The 23,879-nt window shown below is 34.9% G+C and overlaps 1 protein-coding gene across 4 annotated transcripts in view; it reads right to left on the bottom strand.

Annotated features, from left to right (window-relative positions):
- LOC118200115 (cyclin-dependent kinase 6-like) overlaps positions 1-23,879 on the bottom strand; it is a 596,937-nt gene that overhangs the window by 44,756 nt on the left and 528,302 nt on the right. The window lies entirely within an intron of this gene.

Raw genomic sequence — 23,879 nt, 5'->3', positions numbered from 1 at the left:
AAGCCTCCACTTGGGCTTTAATTTAAGATAGAAAATATAAAACTAATCTAATATTAACTAAAATAAACCAGCCAAAGCTGCACAGAATTAACTAACAGAGTTGGCCCTTATTTAAGATCACCGGCATATATTAGCAGGCACGCAGCAGTACGGCCATACAACACTAAGCTTAGACTAGCAGCAACAACGTGGCCGAAAGTCAGAACACACTCTCCTACTGCAGTGAAATCGATTAAACGGCTAGGCGGCATTTAGTAGCCAAATGCTACTTTATGTCTCTGTTGGGGGATATGCCTTAAGGCATTGGTGGGTGATTAGAAATTAAGGTGATTAACACCACGCCAAATAGGCGAAGCTGGAACATGTACTTGGCGTATGTGAGTTGGAAAAATTTGAAAAGGCATTTGGATGTGGAGAATTCACCTCATTGGCTGCCGTTCGAGCTGCTGAACTTTTCTTCTAAGGTTACTGAAGTGACCCACACTTCAGCTTAAATATTTGTTTCTACCTCATAATCTGTAATCCTGAAAACTCATTCCCTAGGCTTGTTTCAAAATCAAAATAACTATTAGGAAAATAAATTAACCCTACAAATGTATATTTTTAATAAATAAAAAACAATTTCATTTTAATGGTCTAGACTTACGGCCTAATTAGTGTTAGTTATGCTGTTTAAATATGTTATTTATTTGTGTGGTTTATTTAGTATTTAAATCACTGTAATTATTGTAATCAGTATGATAATTAAACTCTTTCCTCTCATTCTGCAATATCGTTCATTAAAATACCCGACTATAAGACCTTTTATAAAAAAAAGAGAGAGAGAAAGATGCTTATTTTCTAGTAAAAATGGTAGATTGTTTTTTCATGCCTTTATTTCATGTTGAAGCAATTTTCGTAAGCACTATAGCTTTTCTAAATTTCATAATAAAATGTGACTTACATAAGATTTTAAATCAGGTGTAGAAAAATAAACCTGGAATGTAGAAATATGAACAATGAGGCTCCATTCAGATGGTGGTATAAATGTCATAAATGATTTAAGCTGAGCTTCATTGCTAGGTAACCACACCTTGGTATATCACAAAAACTGATTAAGGAGTTTTGGCATAAAGTTCGAAGTTTTCAACTCTATGCCTACTTGGTATACTAGTCGAGTCAGAGCAAACACGCAAAACCTATTGAGTGGGTAAGCCATAGACACAACCACGCATGCGTAAATTTAGCTTCTGTAATTGGTTACAGTTTAGATTCTGTTTTGCAGGCATGAACAGAACTCCCTCATTTTATGTCTTAAAACATTTTTATGCCTCTATGACATTTATACCACATCTGAACGAAGCCTAACTCCCCCCCGCTACCCCCCAAAAAATATTTTGGATAGAAAACAAATGTGCACACATAATAAACAATTAAATTATATATAATTGACAGTAACTCTCACTAACTACTTTAAAATATGAATGAAACTATTACAAAAAAAGTTGATTTAAATAATTTTTTCAGAGCTGTTGATTCAAAGCTCTACCACTTTGGTCTGTCACTTCAGTCATTAGGCATTTTAGAGCAGGAAATATGAAGACTCAACTGTGCCCTCACCATAATTCGAATCACGGATCTTCCATTTGTTAGATGGATGGAACATGCTACCACAAGAGCATACAAGGAGGAATGCGATAATTATTTACATTCTCCACCACTTTAAGAGTGATTGAGCAGAGTCAAGAGACAAGTCGAGCCAACCAAGTAATGACAAATTATCATCCACCACATTTTAACTTCAGCATAGTTGTACAGACCATTACATATTACAGACTAGGCAAATGCGAAAATTACTAGGTGTTTGTCAGGACTTGAACCGTGGATCTTCCTTTTTCCAGCTGGACATGCTGTTGTTTCAAGGGGTGAAATCCCCCCCCGGGCCAAAACAAGTTCAGCCAACAGGCCATAACAGAGGCCAACCCGTCGTAGCTGGACATGTTAACCACATCTACATGAGCATATGTGGGAGTGGGGGAGATACAGTAATTCCTTAATGGTTAAGCAGTTACTGCATTTCACAAATGGCGGTTACTTGCCTGTCAAATTTTCGCAACATCAGAATACCCTACCTCCAGTGGCGGCTCGTGGCTAAAATTAGTGGAGGTGCTGTTCCAAAAAAATTTAACCTTTGTTTTAAAATTGTCTGAAAGGAAACAAACATGTATAAAAAGAAAATTTATTTTGAAACATCAGGAAATCTTATAATAAAAAAATTAAGCATTTCTTAATTACTTTAACCAAAATTTTTACAGTTCACTCTTTGTCTATTCATTTAAAAATGAAATCCATTCTTCTTGTTTTACTTTGCACGACACAATCAATAATTTTCTCCTTGATCTCTGGATGACAACCGAGGAAATTTTTCTTTATTGAAAGCAATGCAAGCGCATTTAGTCTTTCCAAATTCTAGTGCTTCTTAGAACAGTTTTCATTCTTTTCAATGTTGAAAAGCAGCGTTCTGCCTCTGATGTAGTCATGTGAAGTCTCAGGAGAATTTTTATCAGTTTCGTAATTCCACTAAGAACATCATCTAGATTATTTTTGAAGATAAGTTTCAGTAGCTCATTTAATTTGCAGTATTCATGGATATCAGACCTACAATAGAATATTTTTAGTTCAGTTTCAAGCTATTATTTGTCAGTCATTGGATATACACTTCAGCTGTCAGTACTATTTCTTCTGTAGAATGTTCATTAATAAAACTAGCGAAGCATTTTTTGTTTAACAATTTAGAAGCTGCTAAGTGTTTAGTAGAAGAATATTTCTGCATTATATCAATATATAGTATAAAGTCACATATTTCCTTCTTCTATTCTTCTGCCATCGGTATCTTTCGAAAATTCTCACAGTACTTTGAGTTTCTTAATTCTAAAATAGCAGTTTTGGAATTTGTTATTGTGGCGACTCTGTAAACATGTGTTGTACTCGCCAACCGCGCGCCGTTATCACATAACTGTAACCGAAGGTGATTTTGCCGACACACAGTCACGTCTCGTCGCCGGTGTGGTTGGTCACTCGCTTTCCTCCAACGTGATTGTCTGTCGACTGTAGTAATTAAGTTTTAATATTGTGATGTGATTAAATGTTTTTGTTATCAAAAATTGGCTCTTATGGCATGTTATGAATTCATCCTTAAAAGCACTGGCAAATTCCAATACGCATAGTTTGTTGTTGCACACAGCCGCAACCCCGTGCAACAAATGGTGACTTCAGGAAGGTGAGGCTTAAGCCAAATGAATCGTCGAAATTTATAGCACAGCAGAAATTTTGTGCTTAAACAAGACCTTGTAATAATGTGCGAAATGCAGCTGAACCAATATTTTTTACTTATGTGTATTGGATTACTTATCGTGTCTATTGGATCGTGCATCAGTTTCATCATATTACAGCCACGTGGATTACCTTCATGTTTCCATTTGTGATCATCTTTCATACATGTGGATTACCTTCATCTTCCATTAGTGATAGTGTTCCAACATCAAGCGAGTGGATAATTTCTGTACATCAAGGTGATATTTTCTACCTTTTATTTCGCACATGGATTCGTATGTATTCGTCAAGCGGGTGAGTTTTTTCCTATATTCATTTGAACCCAGGTCCTAACATTAATTATTTTGTGTTTCTTTACGTGTACTGCAACAATATTCTTGAACTATATAGTTTTTTTTTTTTTTTTTTTTTTTTTTTTTGTTACCTGTATTTATTCATATTTATTATGGCTACTAGCGATCCTCTAGCCACTGATGACAAACAAATGGCTCGCGTTGCTGTGAAACCTGCCGCATTTTGCCGTAGTGACCCCAACCTTTGGTTTTTTTCAATTAGATGCACAATTCAAGCTCGGGAGTATAACACGCGACGACACGAAATTTTATACTGCAATTTCCGCCCTCGACACTGAGGTTCTTCAGTCAGTACGCGAGATCGTTCTGAACCCCCCCTCGGATAATAAATACGAGGAAATGAAAAATAAATTAATTTCAGTTTATGTGGAGTCTGAAAACACCAAACTAAAGCAGTTATTACAAGATTTGCAACTTGGTGATATGTGCCCATCCCAGTTATTGTCAAAAATCCAGGAGCTTGCGGGTGACAATTTTTTAAGTCCAATGTTTTACAATCATTGTGTCTCAATCGTCTCCCAAACAATACCCAAGCTATTCTTGCCTCCAGTAACGAGAACCTACCCCAACTGGCCCAAATGGCAGATAAAATTCACGATGTTCTCCAATCACAAGCAATCAGTCAAGTTCAGCATCCCAGTGTTGATATTTCATCTCTTCAACAACAAATCCAGGAATTATCATTGCAGGTCGCAGCCTTACAGACACGATCTTAGTATCATCCGTGCGGTAGATCCCGGAACCGAAGTCCCGGAACCGAAATAATAGGGAATACCAATGCGCTCATTCTGGTACTCAATCAGACATTTGTTTCTATCACAGCCGATTCGGTGATAAAGCGTACAAGTGTACACCTCCATGCAAATTTCAGAAGACCTCTTTAAACTGAAGGGGCCATCACTCGAAGCCATGAGTGACAACGGCCCGTGCATTAGTTGAATGTTCGTAACAGATAAACCATCAGGAAGACGTTTTCTTGTTGATACAGGTGCTGACATTTTGGTTGTACCTCCCTCTTTTGCCGAATCCAAACGGCCGCCTGGAAAATTTAACTTATTTGCAGCTAACGGGTCAAAAATTGCAACATATGGAGAAATATTAATGTCTTTGGATCAAGGATTGCCTCGCAAATTTCAATGGCCATTTGTCATCGCTGCGGTTTCGCACCCAATAATTGATGCAGACTTTCTGCAAAAATTTTCTCTGTTGGTCGACATTAAAAATCGACGCTTACTCGACTCCATCACACAATTGTCCGCGGTAGGTAGCATTGGAAATGCCACTAATTTTGGAACTAAATTAATTTCCAGTAATTCTCCTTTCCACAAACTACTTGAGCAATACCCTAACGTCATCCGCTCAGTAACTGGCAAAAACGACTGCTGACCACGGTATTGTACACGTCATAGAGACTACTGGACCACCAATCTTTGCCAAAGCACGGCGTTTGCCTCCAGAGAAATTAAAGACTGCAAAGAAGAATTTAAATACATGCTTGAGCAAGGAATCTGTCGGCCATCTAAAAGTTCATGGGCCAGTCCACTCCATATGGTCCCTAAGAAAAACGGCGACTGGCGTCCTTGTGAGGATTATCGACGTCTTAATTCAGTTACTTTGCTTGATAGATATCCGGTTCCTCATATTCAGGACTGCATGCAAGTCTTGGAAGGCAAAAATATTTTTTCTACGTTAGATTTGACTCGTGCTTACCACCAGATCCCTGTCAATCCACCTGATATACCAAAAACTGCTGTAATAACACCTTTTGTATTATTCGAATTTCCTGTCATGACTTTCGGGTTATGTAACGCTACGCAAACGTTTCAGTGCTTTATTAATGAAGTCCTTCGAGATTTAGATTTTTGTGTCCCATATTTCGATGACATTCTGGTAGCCTCAACAACTGAAAACCAGCACCTTGAACACCTTTGCATAGTCCTTGGCCGATTTCAGTCTTATGGTGTAGTCATTGATCCATCAAAATATGTTTTCGGGAAATCTAAAGTGTCATTTCTTGGTCACGAAGTTTCTTCGGAGGGCGTTCGCCCACTTAGTGCCAGAGACACTGCAATTCAAAATTTCCCAGAGCCAAAAACTGTTCAGGAGCTGCGTCGTTTTCTGGCCATGTTAAATTTTTATCGTCGCTTTCATCCTCATGCCGCTGAAAAGCAGGCACCTTTGCACACATATTTGATTGGGAGTAAAAAGAAAGATACGTGGCCAATTATTTGGTCTGATAATGCCCATACAGCCTTTGTACAATGTAAGAATGACTTAGCGTCAGCAACAGCTCTTAGCTATCCTTCTAAGCACCCTTTAGCATTAATTGTTGACGCGTCCAATACGGCCATGGGTGCGGTTTTGCAGCAACTGGTAGACGGAGCATGGAAGCCTCTGGCTTTCTTCTCGGAAAAATTTTCTGCAGCGCAATCAAAATACAACACGTACGACCGTGAACTTCTTAGTGCGTATGAGGCTGTTAAACATTTTCGTCATATGGTAGAAGGTCATGTGTTTTCTATCTATACCGACCAAAAGCCGCTAATTTTCGCTTTTCGACAAAAGCCTGACAAGGTTTCTCCCAGGCAAATGCGCCATCTTGATTACATAGCGCAGTTTACAACCAATTTTAGGCATGTAGAAGGCCCTCAAAATACAGTTGCTGATGCTCTGTCCAGAATTGAAGAGGTTCAGTTGCCATCAACAACAGATTTCTCCGCCATTGCTGAATGTCAGAAACAGGACACAGAATTGCAACATCTTTTGTCTGACAAGTCTTCTCATGGACTTAATTTAGTACCTATGCAGTTAGAACCAGATCTTTCACTGTACTGCGATGTGCAAGGTAATGTGGTGCGGCCATACATTCCACTGAAATTCCGGCATGGTATTTTTAGCGGCCTCCATAATTTATCAAATCCTGGCATCCGTGCTTCTCGCACGTTAATTCAACAGCGTTTTGTATGGCCTGGTATGCATGCACAGGCGAGGTCATGTACAGACTGTCAAAAATCAAAAATTCACAGGCACACTCGAACTCCATGTCAACGCTTTGAGTTACCATCTGCTCGCTTTAGCCACGTACATATCGATTTGGTTGGACTCTTACCCCCATCACTAGGTTATACATATCGTCTTACGTGTGTTGACAGATACACACGTTGGCCAAAGGCTATCCCTGTTGTAGATATGTCAGCCGATACTGTGGCAAAAACCTTTTTTTCTCTATGGATTTCTGGTTTGGGGTACCCGAGTACGTTACCATGGACCAAGGACGGCAGTTCGAATCTCAATTATTTACTGCATTAACAAAATTCTTGGGAACTAAAAAGATCCGTACATCACCGTACCACCCGAATTCCAATGGACTTGTCGAGAGGTTCCATCGCTCTCTTAAACAGGCCATTAGATGCCATACTACTATTCACTGGGTTGATGTCCTTCCTACTGTGTTGTTAGGACTTAGAACGGCTATCAAAGAGGACCTGGGTTCTTCAGTGCTGAAATGGTTTATGGTACCAATTTACGTTTACCGGGAGATTTTATAAATCCCACAAAAAACTCACCCAATGTCCAGCGCCATGCATTCCTCAAACAATTCCATGGCTGCATTATACCCTAAGCCCAAAAGCATACATTCTTCAAGACCTGTGTTTGTTCCTAAAGAACTCGCTACATCCTCACATGTGTTCTTACGGTGTGATGCATCAAAAAGGTCCTTGGAGCCTACCTATACAGGCCCACACCTAGTTCTAAGTCGCACATCCAAGAACTATCGGATACCAATCGGCGACAAAGAGACAGTGGTGAGCCTTGATCGTCTCAAACCAGCCTTTATCTTAACACCACAAACTGTCGAGACTGGTACATCAGTCCCACCTCCTCCGAAGGCACTTTCATCTATTGGGTCTACACCAAGATCTGCTACTACGTCAGTTCCTGTGCCTGGATCCCAGAAAACAAGTGCTCCTCAGTATACACGTTCCGGACGTAGAGTCCGATTTAACCCTCGGTACCTTTAATTCGTTGCCACTGGAGGGGAAGTAGTGTGGTGACTCTGTAAACATGTGTTGTACTCGCCAACCGCGTGCCGTTATCACTAACTGTAACCGAAGGTGATTTCGACGACACACAGTGACGTCTCGTCATCGGTGCGGTTGGTCGCTCGCTTTCCTCCAACGTCATTGTCTGTCGACTATAGTAATTAAGTTTTAATATTGTGATGTGATTAAATGTTTTTGTTATCAAAAATTGGCTCTTATGGCATGTTATGAATTCATCCTTAAAAGCACTGGCAAATTCCAATACGCATAGTTTGCTGTTGCACACAGCCGCAACCACGTGCAACAGTTATATATTCGTTAACTTTAAACACACTAATTTCTCTGAATTGCATTTGATTGTATATTATTTCAACATGAGGCATCTGATAAAAAAGCTCTAACCAAAACTTGAAATTATCATCATTTAGATATTTTAAAATTCCTTTGTTTCATTTGTTGTTGTTCTGCATTTGATGCTGATTGAATTTCACTAAGACAATTTTTTAAAAGGTTGCAAATTTTCATGAGCTTTGTTTATGGTCCATATGATGAAGTTCCACCTTGTGGAGAAATACCACACGCGCGGAGTAAAAAGAAATCACTCTTCGAACAACATGCCAGAATTTCGCACTGCAAGAGCGACAGTGCTCTTCTCTCTGCCCGACACACCTCCTTACAGAAGGAAGCCAGGACACTGAAGCGAGAGGAAGCTCTGACGTCACAGGCAGTCGTCTGACGAACTTCGCTCCTTCCAAGGCCTGTAGTACTGGCGAGCGATGACCGTGTGGCGAGTCTTTTGAATTTTTATATTAATTGTTCTCGTGATGTTATAATTTCATAGGATGAAACACGACGTGCAGCGACGTGTCGTGAAAATGATCTACAAGATCTTTTGAACCTTCGAAGTGAACTTTAACGTAGAAATAGACAAGAAGTCTGCAAAGCAAAGATGGCTACTAAGGATAAAAAGTAAGTTAGATTTTGTTGCATTTTTCATGTTTTTTCAAGTCTTTACTAGTTTTTTTTTATTAATTTTATTGATACGTTTGTGGTATTTGTTTTTGTTATTAAATTTGAGTTTTCTTAAGACACAATAACACGCCGAATAAATACTAATTCAGAAGTCAAACAACAAAAATCAGCGTTAATTTACAAAATTTTCACAGGACTAGTTTCGATGGTTTTACCGAACCATCATCTTCAGCTGCAAATCCGCAAATGAACATAATAGGAAATAATGTTTAGATAAGATAAGAAAGCCTGGACAAGAATAAGCAAGTGGCGCCATCTGTTGGCGAAACCAGAACTAAAACATAATTTCTCTAAAAGCCGAAGGCAAATTTGGATTGGAATTAGGATCGTTAACTAGAACAGAAAGATTTTTATGAATGTGAAATGCCTCTAGAAAATCCAGTTCTCCAATGGAAGATGTTTTTTGAATAATTTTGGCAGCAGAAAAATTGAAAGTGTGATTTTCGGACCAACAATGTTGAGCAACAGAAGACTTCTGTGTTTCCTTTTTTCTAACATATGCCTCATGTTCTTTGACGCGAAATTTTAAGGCTCTCTTAGTTTGGCCAATGTAAATTAAACCGCACTGGCAAGGAATCCTATAAATACCCCAGGAATTCATATCCGGAATGGGGTCCTTGAGTACAGAAGTTGGAATTTTATTGATGGGAGAGTAAACAACCCGAAAGTTAAATTTCTGCAAAATATGTGCAACTTTATAGCTAATTGATGGAAAGAAGGGAATGACAACAGAATTTTTATAATCTCCTAAAATAAGAGTGTGGCTTTTAGTGTGTTGAGATGAGAATTTTTTAACTGCTTGATTAATAATGTTGGGTGAAAAACCCCTGTCAATAGCTATTGCTTTTAAATAATTTAGTTCTTCATCAAGGGCTAGTTTGGAGGAGCAAACTTGAAGAGCACGGAAAACATAGGAATAAAATGAAGCTAACTTTTGTTTAGTCGGATGACGATTTAAAGTGTGGTGGAAGGCAAACCGATGAAGGTTTACGGTAAACTGTAGTACTGAAGTTGGATGTGTTACGTGTGACCAGAATGTCGAGAAACGGAAGAGAATTGCAAGTCTCAAGTTCAAAAGTAAACTGAATAGCAGGATCAATAGAATTCATTGTTGAAAGAACTCTATTTAAATCATCTTTATTACCTTCAAACAAGGTAAAAGTATCGTCTACGTAGCGGAACCATGCCGGGAAGTTTAAAGTTTCAAACAATTTTGATTCATAATAATGCATGTAGATATCAGCCAGGATGGGACTGAGGGGGCTTCCCATGGCTAATCCCTCAGTTTGCTTGTAATATTTATTTTGGAAAACAAAATGTGTTTGTTTCAAACAGAGTTGAGTGAGAGAAATTAGCTCATCAATTTCGATGCAAGAGAAATGAAATTCGCGAAGTCTGGTTTCTAGACATCTTAATGCACCCTCCACTGGGACATTGGTGAATAATGATTTTACATCAAAAGAAACCATGAGTAAATTACGAGGAGAAATGTTTTTAACCTTTTTTACAAACTCTATTGAATTTTTTATGGTGTGAATGTTATTGTCTAAAAGATTGGAAAATCTAGAAACTAAATATTTAGCTAATGGATACGAGGCAGTACCTAAATTTGATACAATAGGGCGGAAAGGAATACCACTTTTATGAACTTTGGGAAGAGCATATAATCTGGCACAATTCGCAACAGATGGGATAAGCGAATGTTTTAAGTTGCTTGAAATGATTTGCGAAGATTTGATCGCAGTTTTTATTTTGGATAAGTCCGAAGGTGAAGGATCTTTAGGGATCGGATTATATGGTCCTTCGTTTAAGAGTTTAGTGACACCATCGATGTAAGTGTTCTTATCCATGACGACTATCTGGCCACCTTTGTCGGCCTTTGAAATGACAATATCCGGGTTAGAATGAATCTCGCGCATTGTAGCTCTTTCTCTCGCAGTTAGATTTGGTTTCAAAGGTTTATTATTGAATTTCACATTATGAACGATAAGATGCCTAATCATTTTTTTTTGTGAATCTGAAACTTTACTGAACTTGAAAGCTTTTTCGATAGGAGCCAAAATCTTTGGAATCGAGGGTTTACAGGTTTGTGAGAAGTTAAAATTATATTTTAGAATTCTCTCTTGTTCTTCTGAAAGACTAACATTAGAAATATTAACTATTGGCTTGATGTTTACAATGGGAAGATTTTTTGAACTACTTGAACTGGAAGACTGTAAAATAAGTTTTTCGAATTTAACTGCAAGGGTGTTTTCATGACGGTTAACTGCATTCTCCGTTCTAGACCAAGACTTTTGTTCAAGGGCAGTGAATTTTGGATATGTTTTAGCGAGTTCCAGATGAAGCTTATAGAGTTCATGTTCAATTTTGGACAATTGTTGACGTGTATCCCTTATCACGGACCGAAGTAAGGCAAGTTTGCAATTTAACAGAATTCTTGAAACGCGACTCGAAGGTTTTTGATTAGATTTGATTTGAATAAAATTGGGGATCAATTTTTTACATTTACATTTAAGTAAAAAGTCAAGATGATTCAGGAATTTTTGCCGTTTCAGGCGTAATTTAGTGAAACGATTAACGGATGAAGGCATGATAAACAATGCAGAAAATCAAACTAAATTAACTGAAGAATAATAAAGTACACAAAAAATAGCAGAAAAATCCCTCACTGAAATGAAAAGAAAACAAAATGTTTGTAAGCAAAATGCATGAAATCAGACAAGCAAAGCACAATATCCAAATGTACAAAACATAAACATAACTTGAAAATTGCAAAAATGTACTCACCGAAACTCCTGCAATCACAAAATGGCGGCCACACCACGTGCAAAAAACAAAACAAAATGTAAACCTGTTTGGGGCTTCTATAATTAAGACACAATAACACGCCGAATAAATACTAATTCAGAAGTCAAACAACAAAAATCAGCGTTAATTTACAAAATTTTCACAGTACTAGTTTCGATGGTTTTACCGAACCATCATCTTCAGCTGCAAAACCGCAAATGAACAAGATAGGAAATAATGTTTAGATAAGATAAGAAAGCCTGGACAAGAATAAGCAAGTGGCGCCATCTGTTGGAGGAACCAGAACTAAAACATAATTTCTCTAAAAGCCGAAGGCAAATTTGGATTGGAATTAGGATCGTTAACTAGAACAGAAAGATTTTTATGAATGTGAAATGCCTCTAGAAAATCCAGTTCTCCAATGGAAGATGTTTTTTGAATAATTTTGGCAGCAGAAAAATTGAAAGTGTGATTTTCGGACCAACAAAGTTGAGCAACAGAAGACTTCTGTGTTTCCTTTTTTCTAACATACGCCTCATGTTCTTTGACGCGAAATTTTAAGGCTCTCTTACTTTGGCCAATGTAAATTAAACCGCACTGGCAAGGAATCCTATAAATACCCCAGGAATTCATATCCGGAATGGGGTCCTTGAGTACAGAAGTTGGAATTTTATTGATGGGAGAGTAAACAACCCGAAAGTTAAATTTCTGCAAAATATGTGCAACTTTATAGCTAATTGATGGAAAGAAGGGAATGACAACAGAATTTTTATAATCTCCTAAAATAAGATTTAAAGCTTCATCTTCATCTATAAGCTTCATCTGGAACTCGCTAAAACATATCCAAAATTCACTGCCCTTGAACAAAAGTCTTGGTCTAGAACGGAGAATGCAGTTAACCGTCATAAAAACACCCTTGCAGTTAAATTCGAAAAACTTATTTTACAGTCTTCCAGTTCAAGTAGTTCAAAAAATCTTCCCATTGTAAACATCAAGCCAATAGTTAATATTTCTAATGTTAGTCTTTCAGAAGAACAAGAGAGAATTCTAAAATATAATTTTAACTTCTCACAAACCTGTAAACCCTCGATTCCAAAGATTTTGGCTCCTATCGAAAAAGCTTTCAAGTTCAGTAAAGTTTCAGATTCACAAAAAGAAATGATTAGGCATCTTATCGCTCATAATGTGAAATTCAATAATAAACCTTTGAAACCAAATCTAACTGCGAGAGAAAGAGCTACAATGCGCGAGATTCATTCTAACCCGGATATTGTCATTTCAAAGGCCGACAAAGGTGGCCAGATAGTCGTCATGGATAAGAACACTTACATCGATGGTGTCACTAAACTCTTAAACGAAGGACCATATAATCCGATCCCTAAAGATCCTTCACCTTCGGACTTATCCAAAATAAAAACTGCGATCAATTCTTCGCAAATCATTTCAAGCAACTTAAAACATTCGCTTATCCCATCTGTTGCGAATTGTGCCAGATTATATGCTCTTCCCAAAATTCATAAAAGTGGTATTCCTTTCCGCCCTATTGTATCAAATTTAGGTACTGCCTCGTATCCATTAGCTAAATATTTAGTTTCTAGATTTTCCAATCTATTAGACAATAACATTTACACCATAAAAAATTCAATAGAGTTTGTAAAAAAGGTTAAAAACATTTCTCCTCGTAATTTACTCATGGTTTCTTTTGATGTAAAATCATTATTCACCAATGTCCCAGTGAAGGGTGCATTAAGATGTCTAGAAACCAGACTTCGCGAATTTCATTTCTCTTGCATCGAAATTGATGAGCTAATTTCTCTCACTCAACTCTGTTTGAAACACACACATTTTGTTTTCCAAAATAAATATTACAAGCAAACTGAGGGATTAGCCACGGGAAGCCCCCTCAGTCCCATCCTGGCTGATATCTACATGCATCATTATGAATCAAAATTGTTTGAAACTTTAAACTTCCCGGCATGGTTCCGCTACGTAGACGATACTTTTACCTTATTTGAAGGTAATAAAGATGATTTAAATAGAGTTCTTTCAACAATGAATTCTATTGATCCTGCTATTCAGTTTACTTTTGAACTTGAGACTTGCAATTCTCTTCCGTTTCTCGACATTCTGGTCACACGTAACACATCCAACTTCAGTACTACAGTTTACCGTAAACCTTCATCGGTTTGCCTTCCACCACACTTTAAATCATGTCATCCGACTAAACAAAAGTTAGCTTCATTTTATTCCTATGTTTTCCGTGCTCTTCAAGTTTGCTCCTCCAAACTAGCCCTTGATGAAGAACTAAATTATTTAAAAGCAATAACTATTGACAGGGGCTTTTCACCCAACATTATTAATCAAGCAGTTAAAAAATTCTCATCTCAACACACTAAAAGCCACACTCTTATTTTAGGAGATTATAAAAATTCTGTTGTCATTCCCTTCTTTCCATCAATTAGCTATAAAGTTGCACATATTTTGCAGAAATTTAACTTTCGGGTTGTTTACTCTCTCATCAATAAAATTCCAACTTCTGTACTCAAGGACCCCATTCTGGATATAAATTCCTGGGGTATTTATAGGATTCCTTGCCAGTGCGGTTTAATTTACATTGGCCAAACTAAGAGAGCCTTAAAATTTCGCGTCAAAGAACATGAGGCATATGTTAGAAAAAAGGAAACACAGAAGTCTTCTGTTGCTCAACATTGTTGGTCCGAAAATCACACTTTCAATTTTTCTGCTGCCAAAATTATTCAAAAAACATCTTCCATTGGAGAACTGGATTTTCTAGAGGCATTTCACATTCATAAAAATCTTTCTGTTCTAGTTAACGATCCTAATTCCAATTCAAATTTGCCTTCGGCTTTTAGAAAAATTATGTTTTAGTTCTGGTTTCGCCAACAGATGGCGCCACTTGCTTATTCTTGTCCAGGCTTTCTTATCTTATCTAAACATTATTTCCTATCTTGTTCATTTGCGGTTTTGCAAGATGATGGTTCGGTAAAACCATCGAAACTAGTCCTGTGAAAATTTTGTAAATTAACGCTGATTTTTGTTGTTTGACTTCTGAATTGAGTTTTCTTGTCAAGAAGTAATTGGAGTTTTTTGTCAAGAAGTTTATGGTTAAGTCTCGCCAATTGTAATAACTTCAAAGAAATATTTTCCTTCAAAGCTAACAATTTTAATCATGAAAATTGTAATATTAACTTTCTCTTATTTCTTATTTGGGTACAGATGAATGTGAATGAAATAAAATTTCACTTAACAGGAAGAATTCTCAATGTAGTAGTTATATAAAAGGCAATTTATGTGCCAAAGAAAAGGAGCTAACAAATAATATTAGGTTTCATTTTAAAATTTTCTTATTGATTTATATAAGTTTGGTATCAATGTACTTAAAGTAACTGATTATATTCGACACTCAGTGTTTGATACTCCTAATTATTTGCCAATGTTATAAATTTCTTTAAATCTAAATAAATTGTAATCATCATGATGAGCTTTCTAAACATTACAAATTACTTAAACAATTATATTGATTAAAATCAAAGCATTTTAAATGGTATTTAGTTATTTAAGTACTCTTTTAAATCATAGGGCTTACTGACTTCTGTTACTAAATGTTTACACATACGTAACTATTATTACGACAAGTTAATTTTAAAATGGCATTGTAATTGGTATATAGTTATCAAAGTAATCATTTAAATCATAGGGCTCCTTGACTTCTGTTACTAAATATTAACATACATGTAACTATTGTAATCACAACAATTTAATTTTAAGCTATTTTGTTTTATAGGTGTGTGACTTTCATTTTTGAGTGGATGAAGAAGCACAAGAAATGGAAATGTGTGAGGAGGAATCAGCAAAACCCATTAAAATCCCAATTTCTCGGCCATGTATCAAAAAAGGATGTGTTATTTCTCAATTTCTTGATGGCACATCTTACATGTCATTAAAATCTGTATAGAGAATGTCGTTTGAAAAGATGATAGCTCATTTAGGAGAGAAAGCAATAGAAGAAAAATTATAAACAAAAGAAAAGTATGATAATGAGCTATCAATTACCTAGAACATCAAATGTATAAACATTTTATACGATTCTGCATATTGAAAATTCAACTATGTTAAATGACATTTTAAGTGACCCAGCTCCAGAAATTCTGAAGTTCGTAGTAATAAATAAAGATTGTTTGTGTTTTCCCTCTAAAAAATGTGCTAATGTGTTTTCCCTTTAAGAATTAGTAATTTATACTCATAAACATGTTTTTAGAAGTACTAAAGGAATTTGAAAGTCTGCCATATAAATTTCAAAACAGAGGACATATTCAGAACTTACACAAATTGTGGATGATATGCTTTCAAAATTGAAAAGAGTATTATCTGAAAAAGAATTGGAACTAAACTTCTTTTCCGAGCAAGTACATAAACTAAATGTACACAAAGAAAAATATCGATATACTCCAGATTTACTTGTTTTAAGTTATGTGCTTCAGCATGCCGACAATATGACATGTTTCTAATAACTGCTACTGTTATAGTGAGAATTAGTCATTATTATTCTGTTAATATGGACATTTACTGACATTTTCACATTCAGATCACTTGAAGAATGATAATACTGAAAAATTTATTTCTGTGCTCTGAATTTATTGTCGGGTAAAAATGTATCTGTGGCGACTAATTTTATTGTATGAAAACATATGGTAAAATTTTTAACCATGATAAAAAGTGAAGTGTTTCAACAAGTTTATAAAATGACATGTTTATAATAACTGCTACTGTTATAGTGGGAATTAGTCATTCTGTTGATATGGACATTTACTGAGTGTTTCATATTCAGATACTTGAAAATTGATAATGTTAAAAAATTAATTTCTCTACTCTGAATTTATTGTGGAAAAAATTCCACAATTAATAGTTCTTAAACAATTATATAAATTAATAATCAAAGCATTTTAAATGGTATTTAGTTATCCAAGTACTTGTTTAAATCATACGGCTGACTGACTTCTGTTACTACATGTTTACATATACGTAACTATTATTACGACAGGTTAATTTTAAAACGGCATTGTAATTGGTATATAATTATCAAAGTACTCATTTAAATCATAGGACTCCTTGACTTCTGTTACTAAATATTAACATACATGTAACTATTGTAATCACAACAAGTTAATTTTAAAATTTGGCTTGTGTTTTAAGTGGCGACTAATTTTATTGCATAAATATCATTCAGTTCATTTGGTACAGAGTCGTAGCTAGGGTTTTCAGCGCCCAGGGACAACTGAAAATTTCCCACCCCCTACTGCTTGCCAAGGATGGAAAACATTTAATTCTAAAATGTTGTAACATCAGTTTGGTGCCCCTTGGATTCTGCGCCCGGGGACAGATGCCCCCCTTGCCCCCCTCTAGCTACGCCCCTGATTTGGTAATATGTTTAATCATGATAAAGAGTGTTTCAACATGCTTACAAAATGACATGTTTGTAATAAGTGCTACTGTTATAGTGGGAAATAGTCATTATGTTGATATGGACATTTACTGACTGTTTCATATTCAGATCACTTGAAAAGTGATAATATTGAAAAAATAATTTCTGTGCTCAGAATTTATTGTCGTGTAAAAATGTATCTGTGTTGTGTTTTAAGTGGCGACTAATTTTATTGCATGGCTATTTAATTGTGCACAAAGTGCTGTTATAATATTTAATTGTTTATGGTCGAGGAATAAATTAATCCATTTTACATTGAGTCGTATGGGGGACATTGTTTCAGTTTATGAACAGGAACATATTACATTTATGAACCAAGGTTTTACTGTATTTCAATAACTGTTACATGCTGTCTGTCGAACCAAACCTCACAAAATTTTTATTTATTTATTGTAAAAATTGTTGTTTATTGTAGTTAAATCATGGTCAATATTATTTATGTTATTTTTGAATATAACCTACAAGGTATGAATGTTTAGCATTTATCTTTGGCCAAAGAATTTATAAAAATCTTATTTATTTATTTTCTTAATATATTAAAATCCGAGAAATATTAATCGAAAATTGAAATCGTAAATTCGAAATATTAATCGTTTTGCGTTATAAACGACAAAAGAAGTTGAATCTTTGAATAAAATCCAACCCAAATATCTATATCAAATAGTGAAAGCAATGTTAAGTGCGGCACTAGCGCGTAACCTATTTCGTTTCTTTGCCTTCTCGGAGTTTCGACTCAGACGACTACTTGTGACGTCACAATCCAGTGTCCTGGCTTTCTTCTGTTAGGAGGTGTTGGCCCGGCTCGCGTGCTGCTCTCTGTGTGCGCATGCGCAGAACAGCCAAACAACACATCGCTGGAACTGTGAAGCGTGCAGTTCCAAAGACTTTCGTACCTTTTTGACAAAGTGGGGGATGGCTACTGACATAAAGCTTAAGGATTATGTATTGTAAAAGTATAAAGAAAGAATTAAAGACTAAAGGGCACACTATATTAAATATTAAAAATAACAATAAGTGGAAATTGGGGGTGCTGCAGTTCCACAGTGCTTATTACGAGCCGCCACTGCCTACCTCTCAATCACAGACAATTACAACACACACCAGCTTTTGCTCATTTAAGAGAGAGGGGAGGTGAGAAACCTCTCATTCACAAGTTTAACTCTTCACCACAATGGGGAAGTCTTTATCGATTAACTTCTGCTACTCATAAATCTCATCCACTACGTGGTGAAAGATTGCTTTACCAGTCATCGAACTTTTACTTCCGTATCAATTACGCAACAACGCAGTCATAACACAGGGAAAAAAAAATAGAGTTGCACATAAGTATCCCCGAAATATGAGTCAGCACGCTTAGAGCTCAAGTAGCTACAAACTTACTTTTGCAAGATAACAGAAGGAAGACTACCGAAACATAAACAAGGAGACCACACACGTTGTCGTCATCCTGTCGATAATTATGTAATGCTTTCCTTTTTGATCCACCGACCGATTATCAAAAATTCTTCAATTAGTTACTATCTGTCTATCTTTAAATATGTGCCAGTATTAATTAATTCAAGACTTCGCTTTATATCGCTTTAAAAACTTCGATTAGAGAAGGAGGAGATAAAGAAGTTGGTAAATTTATGGGTTCAGAGGGAAGATAAACTTTTATCTTTTTCCATACTCTTGTTGAAGGAGGCACGATGATAAGAATTTCCCAGAACTGCTTATCATTCATTTCACCTTTCTGTCTCCTAAGGTACTAGAAAAGGTGGTAAGATTTGTATTTTTAACGTAGCAATAAAAAAAAGGAATTTCTTTTTTTAAAAGTCGGAGAAATTATTTTTTTCACTTTCCATACAAAAATACATCTGGCAGAAATGATGGTTGTTGCCGAGCAATAATAAGTATCTTCGATATTACATAAAGATCTTATCAAATACAGCAATAATTATTTAAAAAAAAACATTTTATCTGGATTTCCTTACAGCATTTTACTGCAACTGTTACCTTACACCATATGTATCAGAAGTAAAATTAGTAAAATAGGTTTCTAGCACTCTCCAAGAAGTTGTTTGCAAAATTCTTAGCTCCGTTTCTTGTTTAACCTTCTGCATGAAAATAAAAATCTAACAGTTTCGGTATAGTTATGTAGTTTCAGTCACTGCAAGTCCCTTCATATACTTCTCCTTAGCTTTCATTTTCTTTTTCTTATCTTCTTTTAAAAAAAAAAAATATATATATATATATATTTTAACGGCTTTACTTAATTTTTTTTAAGATTTTCCCTGCTTCTACCATTTTACGTTTAAAACAGAAACGCAGATATACGCATATACTTTGAGGACTGGCATTCTTTTTAAATCGGGTTTTAATCTCTGTTATTAAATAATAATGAATCTGTATGCATTTTCCGCAACGTAGTCCTCAGTCTGAACATGTGCACCTCGAAACACGAATTTTGAATTTCTTTATTTGAATTTATTTCATATTTTGTTTAAATTTAATGACATTTTGGGTAATAAACTCGACTATTTAAAAGTAATATACTGTCACACGACAAATCGTTAGATATTTATGCTTAAAATTTATCAGCAAACTCAGCCACTTAAAAGAAATATATTGCCAATTCCCAAAATAAAATATTTTTATCTTCTACGCACCAGTGTGTTTCCATACGAAAAAGTACAAGACATTTAACTTTTCTTTCAAATTTAATCTGCTACAGATTAATAAAATATGAGATCCAGTTCCACTGTTCACTTCACTTCAATAAAATATGAGATGCAGTTCTTTATTTCCACTGTTATTAATTACGAGACCCATGAAGTTACGACAGTTGGACTCATTGAAGTCAATTTCACTCTCTCTCTCTCTATATATACATATGTTGGTGTGTACTGGTGTGTGTGTTTTATTATACATTTATTTTTTAAATTAAATACTAGTTCCAGTATAATTCCAAACATTCAGACGAACTGGAATGTTCGAAAAATCCGGAGGACAGCACAATTGCTTTTTAGTTAGAGTATTACTACGTACTTTAGTAAGAGTACGTATTAACAACGGAAGTGAGGGTCTCCTCTTCCCCATTTATTGAACTTTAATTCACCCAAATCGCAAGAATGAAAATAGCTTTTCTTCCGTAAAACAAAACTCAAAACGAACATTTTTGGACGAAATTAAACAATGAAATTTTTATTTTATTTAACCTAAAAACCACAACCCATTGAGATAAATTGTAAATCTGGTCGGAAAGCATAACCTAAAGAGGATGAACTCCTGCACTTCACTAATGAAAATGAACGAAAATTTCATCAGAAAACTCTTTTGATATTGTAGCATTTTAGTTTAGCAACGAGTAGCACTTAAAAAACGATGCTCATTCCTGAATGCATACCTGTCTTTTCCTGAAAAACAAAACACTGAATTGACACATTTAAAGCAAGAAAAAAAAAAATATGCCATGTATGTATGACAACATATTGTCTGTCCTCCACAGGGAAATGTATGTATATCGGAGCCTTATATTGACTACATGTAACAAATTTACGAGGGCGAAAGGGTAAATTTCTCGTTCCCGAATTTAGTTGCGGTGATACCGTAGTCGTATCGTCGTTTCTGCTGATTCAGTATCGGCGGTTACAGTCGTGCGGATTTACAGCAGTATGAGAAAAGTGATCCATCGTTTCATGTTCGTAAATCCTTTTCAAGGAATAATGGGCCTTATATAGTGAAATAAGATAATCAGCTAAAACGTCTCCAACACTTAGGGCCAAGCTTATACGTAAATCCTGCACTGACAACACTAGTCACTTCCCACGGCAAAGCGCATATGTGGACCTTTTGAAACGGTATGACTAAATACTGGGAACAAAAACGATCACTTATACACAAAACCCAAAGCTTAAATTGCGTCGTAGACCGACGGAGGGCTAAGTGATCGTTTTTGTAAGTGATCGCTCCGGTACTTCTTAGTTTTTAGGATAAATTATAATTCTAGCCGGAGCAAACCGAAACGCTAAATAAGAAGGCACTGGTACTTCTTTTATGGAATTGAACAACAATTTCCGTAGAAATTTTATCTCAAAAATTTTATTTTTAGGAATAAAATTATATTAAAAATTACTTATCAGATTTATTAAAATTAGAGATAAATTTAAAAAAAAAGACAAAAAAGATAATCTGAAAGGTTTCAGATTTTAAATTACATCCAAAGGGGCGTTTTTTAAGCATTTTGTGTGTTACCTTATTAAATATCCTGTTCTTTGCACTTAAACCATAAAATTCAGTTCAAGATCAATATCACAAAATAATTTTAAATCGACCATATCTTTAGTATTTCCGATACACAGTCTCGCGCGCTGGAGATAAAAATGTCTTTTTCCACCCCCTGTACAGTGTTGTCATTGCTCGCTTTGAAATCGTTGAATTTGTTAATAAAAATATGATTTTACAAAATATGATATCGAAAGTAAAACAAATTTCAAATTTGGGCTTTCAGATGCCCATATTCGCAGTAGGATTACGTCATTCAAAATTGGATGGCTCTAGGTACCGTTGTTTTATCATAGTGCGAAAAACATACATGCAATTTACACAGATTCTTCAAATATATTAATTTCTTCAAATATATTAGAGAGTGATAATATTTGGTAGAAACAGTTTGAAAAGTGAATCCAGAGTGATTCGATACAAAAACGCAAAACGAAAACAATAGTCCCTCAGGGACAAAGCTTCTTTGGATTAATAATTTAATATATAATATATTTAATCATTATTAGATAAAATTATATTTAAAATCACTAAAGAAATAAATTTGAATATATTTCTTTAATTATTAATCACTTTAATCATTAATTATTTTAATGATTAATGATTTTATTTATTTATTTCTTCTGGTTCCTCTTTCCTGAGGGTTTATGGTAGAGCTCCGGCTCTTCTAATTTTAGAAATGAAGCCCTGACAAAAACCTTATGTACGTTTCAAGCTTACAGTTAAACCCTCGGATTCCAGCAAACTTGACACTTATCATCACATCGGTAGCAGACCACCCCGCTGTGGTCAACAAGTGTTTAACTCTTCTTTCTTTGTTTTCCTATCTATGCTTCTACATTTAAATTTCCTTCCGTACTTTCATTCTGTTTCTAGCATCCTGTGCATTTTCAATAGCGACACATCATCCGTTTTACCTTTGTTTATTGAGAGACTGGAAAGAACTTATTTTCCTCCTATCGGCACTTAAATAGTACATAATGATAAATATCCAGGACTTAAATTCAGCCGAAACCCGGCTGTGGTGTTTGAATGAAATTATAATTCCTCTCGAAGCCCCAAATAACACGAAGTCCGATATTTTATTTTATTATTAAAGTGTTTGCAATTACGTTAGGCTAATTTATTGAATTTTTATTTACTTCTTTACATTTTAATAATTGATTATTTTATTAATTAGGTAACTAATTGTTTAAATTATTAATTAGCCAAAAGGGCATTAGACCAGAAGGGCTATTAATTTCGTTTTGGTATTTTGCGTTGGTACACTATAAGTTTGTATCACTATTCAGATTGTTACTACCAATTATTAGAGACTTGCATATAAAGACATTAAATAATGAAGAATCTGCATGAATGTATGCATGTTTCTAGCATTGTGAAAAAACAACAGTACCTAGAGACATCAAATTTTGAATAACGTAGTCCTCCACTCGAATGGACATCTGGAAGCACAAATTTGGAATTTGTTTTTATATCTTGTAAAACTTAACGAATTTTAACTCAAAGATTTCAAAGCGTTCCATTAACATTAACATCGCGTGCAAGCACGGATATTTTTATTTACGAAGTTTCTTTACAATGTCTAACGGTATTTTGTTGCGAATGACTTTGAATGTCTGTATCACTTTTCAAATTCCGTTTTGAATCCCCCACGGGGAAAGGAAAAAATAAAACGCCTCTTTGGGCGTAATATAAAATCTGAAAGCTTTCCGATTTTATTTTTCTCTTGCCTTTTTTTATTTTATAATTTTAACTTATCTTCCCTGATGGCCTTCTAATTTTAGATGTTAAGCCCTGATTTCAACTAAAATAAAATAATAAAATTATTTTCTAACACACACGTTTTAAAACTAGAAATATAAGCAGTTTTATGCTTTCTGTGGTAAAATTAAACAAATACTAAATTGTTTTCATTTGTAAAAAACAAAACGTTTAAGCTATTTATATTCAAAATTAAGATTATATTTGTCATATTATTTGTATGCTAGTCCACACGTCGCACATACTCACCTAAACTGACAATTTCTAAAAAATACACTGTTATATATTTTTATTTTTTGAATCAAAAATAAATTTAAACTAAACTAAAAATACAAATAAATGAATTAACACGAAGCTTCATTTTGTTTTATCTTCAATTACAGCATTAAAAATATTAAAATTTCGCTAAAATGAAATCATCAGTTATTATTTAGTTACAGTTTTAGAATTGCTTTTCGATTATTATTATTAGTAGTAGTAGTACCTCTTAAATTTTAATATTCTTTTATTACTTTTTATGCAATTTTCGATACACCTGTTTTATTCCTGATAAAAATTTATCTCACAGTAAATTTCCTGCATATGGTTGAAAATTATCTTATAAAATAGTGAAGTATTAAAAAGTAGACCATCAAAGTCCACTACAATTTGTAATATAAATAGTAAAGAATTTTATATAGTAAAGAATTTTATTTATTTTAATTTATCAAAAACATAAATCACATAAACATTAATTAAGTAAAAAGAAAAATTTCTCGGAGTTATGACATTCCATTTTACATCCATAAAACATTAACAATCTCTTGAGGAATTTCTCACAATCGT

The sequence above is a fragment of the Stegodyphus dumicola genome, chromosome 9, assembly GCF_044657685.1.
Source record: "Stegodyphus dumicola isolate Sdum_Otavi_A_Nest chromosome 9, ASM4465768v1".
In the NCBI taxonomy this organism is placed as follows: Eukaryota; Metazoa; Arthropoda; class Arachnida; order Araneae; family Eresidae; genus Stegodyphus; species Stegodyphus dumicola.
The sequence above is the reverse complement of the archived record's forward strand: the minus strand, read 5'-3'. Positions and strand labels throughout refer to the sequence as shown.